Below are 16,366 nucleotides of genomic sequence, written 5' to 3'. Positions count from 1 at the left end.
TTCACTGTGAAAGCTGATAAGCTATATATGAAATGGCCTACATGTAGACTATGTGCAGCACTTAGTTCAATTTCTCGTATCAGTTATCGTTTTCTTGCACAAAATGCAAGCATTTGGATTCCTCCCTGCCAGTTGCAATGTGGCTATCAGAAGTTAATAGTTGTATCCCACCGGAGAAAATTACTTACTGCTTGAGGAATAAGTTCGACATTTTACAGAATTTGGCAACCTTTTGACTATATGGAGAATCTCCCCCCACATCACATTGAATGAATCTCTATATTATCCTTATATAATGTTTCACACGTAATATATAATATGTAGCCTACGGCAGGTGACCATATGATCCAATGTCTCATTATTTTATTTTTTTATGTATGTTTGTATATATAATTAGTTTTATTTTTTCTTTCTTTGTTACGCTCGTCTGTTACTGTCACTTTGTCCTATTGTTGTCTAATATCTTTTCACTTTTGTCTTGAATGTTGTTAATTGGAGAAAAAAAATAAAAAAATTTAAAAAAATTAAATTTAAAAAACCCACAGACATTTCTCTCAAAACACAGGGATGTCTATTCGCAAGGGACTAGTATTAACAGAGGACCTTGGATTTTGCGGGAAAAAAAATAGGTTATTTTGGTTGGAATTGTTACTCTCCTGCCATGTAACAATTACTGACATGGCAGATTAGGATGGGACAAACATTACAGATGTGGTGTTGTGTGCTCGTGCACATAATTACATTACACACAGCGTCCCCCAGTAAAACTAATCCCGTCCGAATAGGGCACAATAGGGCCTGACCTACAGCCAGGGCCGGTCTTTGCGGTTCTGCCGAGACCAATAAATGCAGCCCCCAGCAAAACAAGAATAGTCTTTTTAACCTTTATTTAACTAAGCAAGTCAGTTAAGAACACTGTAGGCTAATGAGGTGTAGCCTACAGTGTTGCCTGAAATGAAAAGCTATGAATGCCATTCTAGATGTTCACACACAAACACGTTGATGAGATGTATACTTACTGTGAATTTATGTGTCGCTTTCAGATCTCTGCCATGCACTCCACCCCTGCCCCTTGACAGCCTCACCCAGAAGTGCATGCACCGGGGCTATCAAGACTGACAAAGCAGAGATGGGTGGCTGACAAGGAAACATAAAACACAACATGTACACACACTCTCTCTGTCACACATACACGTTATCCCCAAAGTAAACATATTGTAATTACTTGTTTATTTTATGTATGCTCCATTTTATTTTAGATATCTAGGCCTACATATGGTATCCATTATCAATATCTACATAATTACTATATTACTCAAAATATCTATCAAATCAAAGTGTGATTGATAATATTGTAATACAGTATTGCTTAATGTGTACAGTTTGAGTTTAAAAACATGCCCCCTCTCTCTCACACACACACACCAATGTAAATCAATTATAATAAACTTGTTTATTTTATGTATGCTCCATTTTATTTGAAGATTGTGTGCAATAAAGTACATTCACAGTTAAAGCAACATCTTTGGTTTATTGGATATTTCTCAGATTAAAATGAGTGACCAAAAGGAAGTTGGCAAACCTGCAACCCTCAAGAGTGTGTGCAGGTGTTGTCATCTGGAGCTGAAACAGGACCAACAGCCCTCACATATGTACAGGTTTCACAGGAAAATATGTTTATTGTCCTGCAAACTTATTTTTTACGTACCAAGGCCATTCCTTGGCTAACCATCCACATCGCTCCGGCCAAACTGTTTTACACAATGAATGTACGTAGAGAGCAATAGAGCAGCAGGATTAAATTCAGGGTGAGTCTTCAGGCAACCAAGGCCAAGGAATGGAGAGAGAGATGACCTGGAAGGAGTTCCAGACTTCAGCTTTTTATGAAGCAGAAAAGCAGAGACGTGTGGTTGACAAGGGGGGAAAAAAGTACTTGTTTTTTTATGTATGCTCCATTTTATTTTAGGATTGGAGATATCTAGGCCTACAACTCTAGAGTGCAGTTTTAAAAAACTGAAGGTTTATCATTACAGTTTTTGAAAACATCCGAAGATCAAAGGTAAACGATTAATTTGATTGCTTTTCTGATTTTCGTGACCAAGTTACCTGATGCTAGGTGTACTTATTGTTTTGTCGAGCGATCGATAAACTTACAAACGCTTGTATTGCTTTCGCTGTAAAGCATAAGGCTAGGCTATGCTAGTCAGCGTTTCTGATGACAATTATCCCGGATCCGGGATGGGTGGTTCAGAAAGGTTAAACATCATTTCTGAAACTATGGCTCCTTTTCTCTAGACTCTACACACAAAACATCTCTTCAAAACCAAACACTTCATTCAAACTATTTTAACTCTTCTCAAAATTGTGTTTTTGCATCAAAACTCTACACACAAACCATCAAATGATTATCTATTATACACACACCAACCACACACGGATGTGACAAATGTAAAACACTACCATCTTGTGTCTTTTGCATGTTCAGTGGAGTCCACGGCAGTTTGTCATAGCACTCACAGGTGCACAAATGTATACAGTATGTATGCATATTCAGCATATATTTACACTATAAACAGAAATGCAAGGGGGGGGAAATAAAATGTATTTCTTTCTCATCCAGATTTTGGGATGAACAGTAACTGACAAAAAACAAATAGGCTTGTAACTATAAAGAAAAAAACAATTAGGGTGCATCCTGTCTCCTATTCGGGTCTGACCACAGCACCTCATCAACATCACAAGCGATGTTCTCTCTGGCTAAACAGCGGGGGCAGTAGTGTCTGAAGTTGCGTATCTAGCCCTGGTATGCCCCCTCGTCTATGTCACCACAGGCCTCCTCCATCGCCTGGAGAAGAGGTATGCGTTGGTGGGGTTGGCGATCGTATATATTCCACGCCGAAAATAACTCTTCTATTGGGTTTAGAAATAAAGAATAGGGTGGCAGGTTAAGAATCAAAACTTGCGGATGGTCAATGAACCAACAACATGGAAGCCATTTTACAGACGAGACATGTTTTGAAAGGTTTGTGCTGGTAAATGGTCAATGTCAATACATTGTACATGTGAAATAACAAAATGCCTGCAGCACTGAGAGGAACTACCACAACGGTACACTAAACATTAAGCGGTCCGAAATATTACTGTAGAAACAGGAAGGAAGTGTGGATGCTGGGTATAAATATAGTAAAGGAACCTCAGAACCTCATTAAATCCTAAAACTATGCTTTTAAGTCTAAACTTTACTAATGCACTAAAAAGGTTTTCTAGCACACCCAGTCAGAGAGCATAATGATGGATGAATTGAAGTGGAAAGTCAAACTCATTACTTTTTTTGGAGGAAAGTACAAAGTTTGTCTAAGTCCAATGAACGGTATAGTTAACCCCTTTCTTAATTAAGTGTGGCTTTGAATAAGTGTTGTAAGGCCAGATGGCTAACCTGCAGCAAGTTTCGTGCCAGCCGTGTCTTGCCAATTTAGACCAGCAGGAGGTGCTGTTGCAGTGAGAGCAGAAAGTCCTCAGAGAAGGAGACTTGCACCCGTAGGGGGAGATGGGCTTTGACGCGTGCCACCTTTTACTCTCCTGCCAACCGCCACCTGAGGAGAGAGATGGAGAATGAGTGCTTGCCATGGCGATAATAACATATAATACTCCATTTAGCAGATATATTTATCCAAAGCGATTTAAAAGTTGTGCGTGCGTGCGTACATTTTTGAATCAGTGGCAATTGAACCCTCAAACCTAACATCGCAAGCCCCATGCTCTTCCAACTGGGCCACAAAACAGTGCGATTGGTATCCTCTGTATGCGTTGTTGTGCGTGAGTGAATGTGTCTTAGTCTCTCTGTGTGTGTGTGTGTGTGTGTGTGTGTTCTCACAAGTTGTTAGCATCTGCTCCAGGTAGAGGACAGCGTGGATGAAGGAGTCTGTTGTCAGTTCGCCCCGTGCACATGTAGACGACTGCCAATACCACTCCTGCCAAGATACTACTGGCACCTACAGTTGCAACAATACAAAAGTGAGAGAGATGGTGGGGAGAAAGATGGAAGAAGGGAAGTGCTTTGTGCCGAATTCGAACCATGTCTTGTTAAATGGTTTCCATTGCATGCCTTAATGAACCCACCCATGGCTCTTCTTAACCAGTCCTGAACTGTGGGGCAGGAAGGACCAGGTGTGGATCTCCACTCCTCCACCCCAGCGCTGAATGAGCTACTCCTCCAGGGACTGCTGAGAGTGGTAGATGACCAGGCCGCTCCACACACACATCGCTTTCAACAGGGCACCTGGGACACACACACAGAGGGGAGTGGACGAACAGATATGACCAACAGGGATATAGTGTAGCGTAAACACATACAGTGCATTCGAAAAGTATTCAGACCCCTTGATTTTTTCCACATTTTGTTACGTTACAGCCTTATTCTAAAAAAAAAATTTTTTTAAACAATCAATCTACACACGACACCCCGTAATGAAAAAGCAAGAGCAGGTTTTTTGAAAATGTTGCACATTTATAAAAAATATATTTAATCTATTTACATACAGTTGAAGTCGGAAGTTTACATACACTTAGGTTGGAGTGATTAAAACTCGTTTTTCAACCACTCACAAATTTCTTGTTAATTAACAAACTATAGTTTTGGCAAGTCAGTTAGGACATCTACTTTGTGCATGACACAAGTAATTTTTCCAACAATTGTTTGTTTACAGAGAGATTATTTCACTGTATCACAATTCCAGTGGGTCAGAAGTTTCCATACACTAAGTTGACTGAGCCTTTAAACAGCTTGGAAAATTCCAGAAAATTATGTCATGGCTTTAGAAGCTTTTGATAGGCTAATTGACATCATTTGAGTCAATTGGAGGTGTACCTGTGGATGTATTTCAAGGCCTACCTTCAAACTCAGTGCCTCTTTGCTTGACATCATGGGAAAATCTAAAGAAATCAGCCAAGACCTCCACAAGTCTGGTTCATCTTTGGGAGCAATTTCCAAACGCCTGAAGGTAACACGTTCATCTGTACAAAAAAATAGTACGCAAGTATAGACACCATGGGACCACGCAGCCGTCATACCGCTCAGGAAGGAGACGCGTTCTGTCTCCTAGAGATGAACGTACTTTGGTGCGAAAAGTGCAAATCAATCCCAGAACAACAGCAAAGAACGTGAAGATACTGGACGAAACAGGTACAAAAGTATCTATATCCACAGTAAAACAAGTCCTATAGCGACATAACCTGAAAGGCCAATCAGCAAGGAAGAAGCCAGTGCTCCAAAACCGCCATAAAAAAAGCGAGACTACGGTTTGCAACTGCACATGGGGACAAAGATCGTACTTTTTGGAGAAATGTCCTCTGGTCTGATGAAACAAAAATAGAACTGTTTAGTCATAATGACCATCGTTATGTTTGCAAGCTGAAGAATACCATCCCAACAGTGAATGGTGGTGTTCTTGTGGATGGTGTTCTTGTGGCGGTGCTTTGCTGCACTGACTGGTGACTGGTGCACTTCAAAAAATAGATGGCATCATGAAGCAGGAAAATTATGTGGATATATTGAAGCAATATATCAAGACATCAGTCAGGAAGCTAAAGCTTCCAGAAGCTAGGCCTGATAAGCATGTAATTGGTAGCATTGGTTAGAAAACACTTTGAAGGGTGGGTACAACAGAATTGATATAGCAGGCGAAAATCGAAGAAAATCCAACCAGAAATAATTTTTTGGAGCTCCCAGGCTCTTCCAATGCAAATCTATTGCGCAATCTTATTTCTGTCTCCAAGATTGCAGTACCTAGATGTCAACAGTCTTTATACAAGGTTTCAGACTTGTTTTTGAAAAACGAACAAGTAGTAGTTTTTGTGCGCTCCATAAGAAAAGTAATGTTATTTTCCTTTCCAACATACTACTTTCCGTATTAAATGTTATCATTTATTTAGATAGAGTACCTGAGGATTAATTAGAAACATTGTTTGGACGAAGTTTCCAGGTAACTTTTTGGAGTCTGCATGTTGAAGACAGGATTACTGAAATCAATGGCGCAAACTAAACTGACTTTTTGGGATATAAAGAAGGACTTTATTGAACAAAACGACCATTCATTGTGTAGCTGGGAGCCTTGGGATTGCAAACAGAGGAAAATCTTCAAAAGTAAGTTATTTATTTTATCGCCATTTGTGATTGTGACACCTGTGCTGGTTAAAAAATATACTGATGTGGCGCGCTGTCCTCAGACAATCACATGCTATGCTGTAAAGCCTATTGTAAATCGGCCAACGCAATTTGATTAACAAGATTCTAAGCTTTTGAATGATGTAAGACACTTGTATTTTCATGAGTGTTTAATATTACGATTTTCTATTTGAATTTGGCGCTCTCCAATTTCACCGGATGTTGTTCGACTGCTGTCCCGCTAGCCCTATTAAGGACAACAAAGTCATATTGGAGTGGCCATCACAAAGCCCTGACCTCAATCCTATAGAAAATTAGTGGGCAGAAATGAAAAAGTGTGCGAGCAAGGAGGCCTACAAACCTGACTCAGTTACACCAGCTCGGTCAGGAGGAATGTGCCCAAATTCACTTTGTGGGAAGCTTGTGGAAGGCTACCCAAAATGTTTGACCCAAGTTAAACAATTTAAAAGGCAATGCTACCAAATACTAATTGAGTGTATATAAACTTCTGACCCAATGGGAATGTGATGAAAGAAATAAAAGCTGAAATAAATCACTCTATTATTCTGACATTTCACATTCTTTAAATGAAGTGGTGATCCTAACTTACCTAAGACAGGGAAATTTTACTAGGATTAAATATCAGGAATTGTGAAAAACTGAGTTTAAATGCAATTGGCTAAGTTATATGGAAACTTCCGGCTTCAACCGTAAGTATTCAGACCCTTTACTCAGTACTTGGTTGAAGCACCTTTGGCAGAGATTACAATCTCAAGTCTTCTTGGGTATGATGCTACAAGCTTGCGCACCTGTAATGGGAGTTTCTCACATTCTTCTCTACAGATCCTCAAGCTCTGTCAGGTTGGATGGGGAGCATCGTTGCACAGCTATTTTCAGGTATCTCCAGAGATGTTTGATTGGGTTCAAGTCCGGGCTCTGGCTTGGCCAATCAAGGATATTCAGAGACTTGTCCCGAAGCCACTCCTGTGTTGTCGTTGCTTTGTGCTTAGGGTCATTATCCATCTGGAAGGTGAAGCTTTGCCCCAGTCTGAGGTCCTGAGCACTCTGGATAATATTTCATTAAGGATCTCTCTGTACTTTGCTCCATTCATCTTTCCATCGATCCTGACTAGTCTCCCAGTCCTTGCCACTGAAAAACATCCCCACTTCATGATGCTGCCACCACCATGCTTCACCGTAGGGATGGTGCCAGGTTTCCTCCAGACGTGACGCTTGGCATTCAGGTCAAAGAGTTCATTCAGACCAAACAATTGTGTTTCTCATGGTCTGACTCCTTTAGGCAAACTCCAAGCGGGCTGTCATGTGCCTTTTACCGAGGAGTGGCTTTTGTCTGGCCACTTTACATTTTTTAATGAACCTTTATTTAACTAGGCAAGTCAGTTAAGAACAAATTCTTATTTACAATGACGGCCTACTCCGGCCAAACCCTAACCCAGACGACCCTGGTCCAGTTGTGTGCCGCCCTATGGGACTCCCAATCACAACCGGTTGTAATACAGCCTGGAATCAAACCAGGGTCTGTAGTGACGCCTCTAGCACTGAGATGCAGTGCCTTATACCGCTGCGCCACTCGGGATCCCCAAAAAGACCTCTACCATGAAGGCCTGATTGGTGGAGTGCTGCAGAGATGGTTGTCCTTCTGGAAGGTTCTGCCAGCTTCATAGGAACTCTGGAGCTCTGTCAGAGTGATCTTCAGCCCCGATTGCTCAGTTAGCCCGGGCAGCCAGCTCGAGGAAGAGTCTTGGTGGTTCCAAACATCTTCCATTTAAGAATGATGGCGGCCACTGTGTTCTTGGGGACCTTCAAAGCTGCAAATGTTTTGGCACCCTTCCCCAGATCTGTGCATCGATACAATCCTGTCTCAGAGCTCTACGGACAATTCCTTCGACTTCATGGCTTAATTTTTGCTCTGATATTGACTGTCAACTTTGGGACCTTATATAGATACTGTAGGTGTGTGCCTTTCCAAATCATGTCCAATCAATTTAATGTACCACAGGTGGACTCCAATCAAGTTGTAGAAACATCTCAAGGATGATCAATGGAAACAGGATGCACCTGTTGCTCAATTTCAAGTCTCATAGCAAAGGGTCTGAATACTTATGCAAATAAGGTATTTCCGTTTATTTGTAATAAATGTGCAAAGATTTCTAAACCTGTTCTCGCTTTGTCATTTTGGTGTATTGTGTATCGATTAGTGAGGGATTTTTTTTTTTTTATATTAGGCTGCAATGTAACATGTGGAAAAAAGGGAAGGGGTCTGAATACTTTCTGAATACACTGTACATTCTGTTTTTATGCACCTTGTTAATTGGTGAGCATTTAGTGTTTACATTGACAGCCGCAAGTTCTACCACTACATCCTTGATCACCAAGCATGTCTAGAACTATGATCAAAGACAACTGGAAATGACCAAACATGACATGTACTACTACAAATTAGCCATTATGAATGGAAAGGCCAACTGGAGCACTGGGCCAGACGCTTTTAAATATCACCTGTGCCAGTACAGTTGAAACTAAGGACGCAAAAGGTGCAACACATCCTGACCAACAAGGATGTTTCCAATCATACCCAGACAGAACCAACCTCGAAATTGAGCAAAACCCCAAAGCCTAAAAACATGTAAAGGGCACACAAGAATCCACACACACACACACTTACTGATCAGCACGTCCCACATACATACAGTAAGAATGTCTTGTTCACATTGGCAGTTTGAAGTGCTAAAATATTTTTTTTTTTTTTTTTTTTAAATATGCATATCCAATTCAAATTTCCTGCAGTCTGAACATCCAAAAAGCACATGAAATCGGATATTTCAAGCCACAATCGTAGGTGGTTTGAAATCAGATACAAATCTGATTCCAGGCAAAGTGGTTTTTAGACTGTTATTTGGCATATATTGTAGCTCGCTAGCTCCTCTGTTGACAGTTTGTAAATTTTTTACAAACATAGCAAATGTGCTAGAAAGCTAAACAGCTACATAGCTAGCTAGTTGATTGCTGTGTCTAGCCCAAAAGGACACATCTTTATAGTTGGGTCATCTTATCCTTTGAGGCTTTAAAGTTGTTTACACTATGATTTTGAACATTCAAAGCAAGTGGGAAACCTACATGGCAGGCATTGTTGTCACCTTAGCTTGCTACATAACTTCTGAGGGATAGGAAGCATGACTACCGCCACCAATCAGCCTACACCACTGTGCACACACCGGTCGTTACTATGACAACTAGCATAGCTATGTCAGCAAATGACTGCTGTCTGAACACACACACATCCTATCTGGTCACTTGTAACTTGCTGTTTGGACAGTCAGTATTCCAAAACAAAACTGAGTTGAGCACTAAGGTTGCAGTGTGAACAAGGCTTTAGTCTTGCATGTGGCACAGTGGTCTTTCAGATCCTCCAGCCTCTCGCACTCCAGCCTCTCTCTCCATGGTGACAGCGCCGCCCTGCCCTTTATTGGAACGGACCAATAGCAGACGGGGTGCTTGATGAGACGAGTTCGGGCACCAATGGGAGGTCAACCTTCACCCTAACCTTCACCACTGCGTGTTCGATGCCATTCCATTAACTTCGTTCCAGATATTATTATGAGTCATCCTCCCCTCAGCAGCCTCCAGTTCGGGGTTATGTTTTTAGGGGTATTGTTCCGGCTAAAAGAGTAGCGATAACTCATCAAAATAGCTTTGCCATGAGAGTTTGGCTAGGCGAAAGGGCAGGGCTTTTCAATTCCGGTCCTGAAGTGCCAAAACAATTCTGTTTTTTGTTTCTACCTGGTAGTTAATTGCATTCACCTGGTGTTTGAGTCAGTCCCTGATTAGAAGGAGAGGATGGAAACCAGGAGTGTTTTGGCCATCCAGGACTAACATTGAAAAACCCTGGTCTAGGGGGGAATTGGAACTGGGCAGTTAACTCACGTGAGAGGTCCAATCTGGGAGGGCACTCCACTTCTTGCAACACGCCAAGGGGTGGGACCTTGCCTTGACCAATGGAGATCACTGTGATGACATCACAGCTTGTCGTATAAGCACCTGCCCCGCCCCCTCATAGTGCAGTGGAGCACGCACCAGTAAATCTGGCCTGTAGGGGGCAGTCATATACTGTCACTAGGAAAGGCTACCTTTCCTTGTTTCTCTTTCTTCTTGACAGCAGTTTTTTCAGGAATTTAAATTGCAGGGAGAAAGCATTAGGGTGCAAATATGCAGACATTAGCAGCACCTATTAATGTAGGGTTAGACGTTATTAGTATCAGTATGGGTCTGACCTGCTGAGCCAGTTGGATCTCAGTGGTCAGGGCCTGGACGCCACCTGGCAGGTCTTCCCACACCAGGAGGGAGAAGGCATGGCTCCATACGGAGTTAGTAGCCAGCCTGCTCCTCAGCCCCCCTCGACCAGGCACTTCAGCTATACAGGCCAGGCAGCGGGTGGCCACTCCCAGGTTCTCCCTGCTGCAACTGGAGCACAAGAGATGGCTATTGTCATTAAAGAGAGTCAGCATTCAGATAACAGGAGGTCTATACTTGTTTTCCACCAGCCATTTTTCTATGGCCGTCTGACAGAAAGAGTGCAAAATGAGCATGTGAAATGCACTCAGACATCTGCCCCCCCAGGAATTCACACACACAAATGCACATTTTAGAGACTGTACACATCAAGTGTGGAATAGGGGAAGAGAATTAGACAGGGCTTGAGACACTAAATAGCTCCACTGCAACCCCTGGTGTAAATCCCAATGTGTTCTCACTCAGCTCCCAATGGTCAAATAAAGGGGACATCAACACTCACTGGAGTCTAGTGTGCAGATGAGCTCCTCATGCTGGCCTCCCAGCAAGACAGTCCTGAAGCTGGGCAACAGCCCATGATCGCTCTGGCCCTTCAGGTTTTCCAGCACTCTCCTCCTCCCCGCCTGGAAGAACAGCTCCTTCCTCCAGCGCAGCTCGCCCTCGTGGTCAGTAAGGCAAAGGTCCTCTCAGAGAGAGAGCCTCCAGGCGGCCCTCACTGCTCCAGTGCCCCCGGCCAACCTAACAGCCAGCACCCCCCCCCCCCCCCCCCAACTTCAAGCCCCCCCCCCCCCTCAGAAGTTATGTAGCGAGCTAAGGTGACAACAATGCCTGCCATGTAGGTTTCCCACTTGCTTTGAATGTTCAAAGCCATAGTGTGAACAACTTTAAAGCCTAGGATAAGACGACCCAACTTTAAGGGACTGGGACCTCCCGGACCCCCACAGATCCTCAGGCCTGGGGAGAGAAAGAGGAGATGGACTAAGTAAATACAACATTTGGGATCCATACCAAGGGGCAAAGTACGTTCCCTCCATCTGTGGTTCAGGAAGGTGACACCATCCTTATCACATGAAGCCTATGGGAAGGCAACGTCTGTATAAGAGACCAACAGACAATCTAAAACAGCCTCTGTCCACAGACTTATCATTCGATGGTGACATTTTGAAAGAAGGTGGGAAGAGGAGAGACAGCGAATTGCTACCTTGAAATCATTGCGAGTGCCCAGCACTGTATGAATGGTGATCTTCATCTCTCCCACGGTGCCCTTGGATGATGAGGTCCTTGGTTAAGGCCAGCTGCTGGATGTGCGACGAGGATGTCACTTACAGGCCTGATAGTAAACAACCTGAATGCACTGCCACTGGGCCCTGGGAGAAGAGGTCATGGGTCAAACAACATCACATCATATGGTGCCAAGGTGAAATAAACATTTTGTTATACGTTTCGGTGTAAGAGTTCCCCAGACCTGAAGGTGGCAGTGCTGGATTACTGCTCCTGACGCAACACTGACATCCCCCTCCAGAACACTGTTGATTACACTGCAGCCATCACTCACACACTGGGCATTCTGAGGACAACACAGACAAAGACAGATATTGAACACACATACAGTGCAGTTGGAAGGTATTCAGACCCCTTCCCTTTTTTCACATTTTGTTACAGGCTTATTCTAAAATGCATTAAAATGTATTTATTTTCCTCAGTAATCTACACACAATACCCCATAATGACAAAGTGAAAACAGGTTTTTAGAATGTTTGCAAATGTATTAAAAATAAAAAACAGAAATACCTTATTTACATAAGTTGGCCTTTCCATTCATAATGGATCATTTGTAGTAGTACATGTCAAGTTTGTCTTTGATCATAGCTCTCGACATGCTTGGTGATCAAGGATATAGTGGTACAACTTGCGGTTGTCAATGTAAACACTAAATGCTCACCAATTAACAAGGTGCATAAACAGTAATGATGGGTCATTCACGAACGAGTCGGCTCTTGTAGGTGAACGTTGGGAGCTAGCTTGCATTTCAGAAGAGCCGAATCTATTTATATATTTTTTTTAGATGTGAATAATCAAAAGATTTAAATAAGATTTAAATAAGAATTAACTAATTAAAAGGACGAAAAATAAATAAAAATAGGCCTAAATGCTCAAGCGCACACACATTCGTTCTGACTGTCCGCTCAGACTAACCACCTCACCTTTGTTCCTGTCAGACACGCAGTGTCAACCAATGAACCAAAGATGCGTGAGGGAGGGCCGAGCCAACTCACTCACAGTCACACACTTAGCAGCCGAGGAGAGAGAGGAAGGACAGCTGTGAAAACAACAGCTGGAAAATGAGTCGGGGGCACAGTAGCATTTGGATGCATTTTAATAATGTAGACAATGTTAGAGCACAGTGTAGAATTTGCCAAAACAAAATCTCATATTAAGCCGGTTCTACGCACAACCTACACCGGCATATGTGAACTGTGCACCCAACTGTGAAGCTAGCTGTAGCGGAGCTTCGAGAAACTAGCGGGCCTGCTGTTGATAGTGGTGGAGCCAGCACCTCCACACGTGGAGATGTATCCACTCAGTCAAGTAGGCCTACTCCGCGACCCACAACAACGCAGTCTTCTATGGACCAGTTTATGCCAAAGTCTATGTCTGTAGCAAAACAAGGCCAAATTGATATTGCATTGGCTGAAATGATTGCCACCGATTGATTTCCAGCCATTTTCGATCGTGGAGGACAGAGGTTTCAGAAATTATAGCAATAGTCTAAATCCAATGTACACAATTCCAAGCAGGAAAACCCTTTCAAAATCACTTACTCTACAACTTCACGAGAGCACAAGGCTTCAGTGCGGGAAAAGAGTCTTCTGCAGTTTGCCTTACCACTGACTGCTGGACATCAAGGGTAACCACTTCTTACATGTAGGTAACATGTCACTTCATTGAAGATTTTTCTATGTCTAGCTGTCTTCTGAACTTTTAGACAGACACACCTCCGAGTACTTGGCAGAGGAACTGTTGTGAGTGGCCAGAGAATGGCAAGCAGATGGAAAAGTGGTCTGTTGTGTTAGCGACAATGCAGCTAAGGTAACCAAAGCCATGAAAATGTTAAAATGGAACCATCATCCATGTCTTGCCCACACAATCAACCTGATTGTAAGAGATGCTCTGAAGGTGATGAAGCCCACTGTGGACAAAGTGAAAGCAGCTGTGGAATACTTCCACAGGAGCACAGTAGGTGCTGAAAAACGAAAGTCTACGCAACGCCAGATGGGGATGCCTGAGCTGAGGCCTAAACAAGACTGCACTACAAGGTGGAATTCAACATTTTATATGTTGAAGCGGTTTCTTGAGGCAAAGGGTGCCATCATCTCTACCCTGGCCATTGTCAATGCACCTGTTGATGTTCTGACCCAAGAGGAATGGGAGGTGGTGGAGGTGTGCAGAGTCCTGGAACCCTTTGAGCAGGTCACCGTGGATCAGTGGAGAGAGGTACTGTAAACAGCTATTACTAAATCATTATTTAATCTAGTATTATATATGTATATGAGCAGTAGATGAGAATGTAGTATCAGTAGACAAAACATGAACCTGAATTAATAAGTTACTGTTCTCTCTTTTCAGCTATGTGACAGCATCAAAAATGATACGCCTGTGTAAGGGTCTGCAGCAAATCACAGCCAGCCACCAGAGAGAAGCAAATGTAACCACAGGACATGTGACAGAGCTGATGGACACCCTATGTTCATCAATGGACAGAAAGTTCCACAGAATGGACTATAATCACGTGCTATCAGAAACCGCTGCACTTGACCCCAGGTTTAAGAAGTTAGCCTTCAGTGATGCCAGAGCGATTGATGAGGCTCTTCAATGAATAACCTCAGCAGCAAGGAGGGACAGCCCCAGCAGTCAGCTGGCTCAGGCACCAGGGCAACAGAAAGAAGAGGGATCAGATGGAGCAGAAACACCAGTAGTAGTGCCACAAACGTCTGCTGTTTGGATGCTGTTTGACGAGAGAGCAACTGGGGATGGAGCACGAAGGAATCTCTCAGCAGATGCCATAATGGAGCCCTCCTTCAAAGATCTGCAGATCCTCTGAGCTGGTGGAAGAACAAGGCCTCTGTCTACCCACAGCTTACTAAAGTCATGACAGGGAGACTCTGCATAGTGGCCACATCTGTTCCCTCAGAGAGGGTCTTCTCGAAAACGGGACAAATAATTACTGAGAGAAGAAACCGCATCAGCCCCTCGTGAGGCTGCTTGCATTTCTGAATGCAAATCTCTCATAAAAGCAAAATATGGTCAGCATTGCTGTGTGCTGCTGGTTATAACATGGCAATAAAGAAGAGAGAGAAAAGAGGGACCAGTTTAATGTTTTAAGTGGGATGCTGCAGTTTTGCACATTGTTATTCATTTTTCTTTGATATGGTGCAATATTCTATTATGCTGTAACAGATTGTATTAGTTTTGAATGGTTAGATTTATGCAATTTGTTTATATACATTAAAAAGTTATACTTTAATTGCAAATGATTAATACATTCTTTTTCATAACAAAACGATGCATTTTGAAATACATTGTGGTTAAGGTAGAGTATGATTTCATTTAAGAATTGTTTCAACACCAATCATATCGCAAACGACGCCAGGTCAGCGGAGTCAATCACCACCTTCCGGAGACACCTGAAACCCCACCTCTTTAAGGAATACCTAGGATAGGATAAAGTAATCCTTCTAACCCCCCCCCCCCCCCTTAAAAGAGTTAGATGCACTATTGTAAAGTGGTTGTTCCACTGGATATCATAAGGTGAATGCACCAATTTGTAAGTCGCTCTGGATAAGAGCGTCTGCTAAATGACTTAAATGTAAATGTAAATGTAAACGGTTTGACTAGAAAAAAAATACAAAATATTTTTTTTAAAGAGCCGTTTGGGAGCCAAAAACGTCGGCTCTTTTTGGTGAGCTGAGCCGACTCACAGAAAAGAGCCGCAACGCCCATCACTAATAAACAGAAATACCTTATTTACATAAGTATTCAGACACTTTGCTATGAGACTCTAAATGGAGTTCAGTTGCATCTTGTTTATATTGATCATCATTGAAATGTTTCTTCAACTTGATTGGAGTCCAACTGTGGTAATCAGTCCGTCCAAAGCTCTTTTTTTCCCCCAAATGAATAAATCAAATCCTGCCACAACAGCATCGTGAACATAAAACAAAGCAATGTCAAGGACCAAGAAATGTATTTCCTTCCAATGCCAGTGAGGGCCTTAGATTCAGGTGTATTAGAGAAGTAGAGTACCCGGAACATGAGCCATTGAGCAGGAGTCAGAGGAGAGTGTTACAGGAGTTGCACAGGATGGGTAAGGATGGTAGGTCACACGTCCAAGCACTCCAACAGTAGATGTGTCACGATCGTGTGTAGAGATGGACCAAGGTGCAGCGAATGTAGAGTTCCACATCATTTATTAAAGAAGTGAAACTATAGCAAAGACAAAACAATAAACGAACAAACCGTGACTACAGAGGTGCAAAGTGCACTAACTCCAAACAATATCCCATAACCCACAGGTGGAAAAATGCTACTTAAATATGATCCCCAATTAGAGACAACGATAGCCAGCTGCCTCTAATTGGGAATCATACTAAAACACCAACATAGAAAAAACAAACTAGAACCCCACATAGAAACTAGACTAAACCCCTAGTCACGCCCTGACATACTCTACCATAGAAAATAAAGGCTTTCTATGGTCAGGACGTGACAAGATGTCAGTACTTATGGTGAAGGTATAGGATTAAATGTCTGTAATTATTCTCAGCAAGTTTACATTTTCAAAATGGTACAGTAAAAATGCTTCTAATCCATAACATAGATAGATGAGTAGTT

General features: G+C 42.5%; 1 long non-coding RNA gene and 1 pseudogene across 1 annotated transcript; both read right to left on the bottom strand.

The window, feature by feature from the left end:
• Window positions 1-1,455: 1,455 nt before the first annotated feature.
• On the bottom strand, window positions 1,456-4,279 carry LOC139540410 (uncharacterized). The gene is made up of 3 exons (XR_011668187.1): window positions 4,120-4,279; window positions 3,875-3,992; window positions 1,456-3,593 (listed from the first exon to the last, which is right to left on the bottom strand). It is a non-coding gene; the product is annotated as an uncharacterized lncRNA (long non-coding RNA).
• A 5,252-nt stretch (window positions 4,280-9,531) lies between these two features.
• LOC139539358 (L-fucose kinase-like) lies at window positions 9,532-12,059 on the bottom strand (annotated as a pseudogene).
• Between the last annotated feature and the right edge of the window lie 4,307 nt (window positions 12,060-16,366).

Source organism: Salvelinus alpinus, chromosome 15, assembly GCF_045679555.1.
Source record: "Salvelinus alpinus chromosome 15, SLU_Salpinus.1, whole genome shotgun sequence".
Lineage (NCBI taxonomy): Eukaryota > Metazoa > Chordata > Actinopteri > Salmoniformes > Salmonidae > Salvelinus > Salvelinus alpinus.
This window is presented reverse-complemented; position numbering and strand designations above follow the sequence as displayed.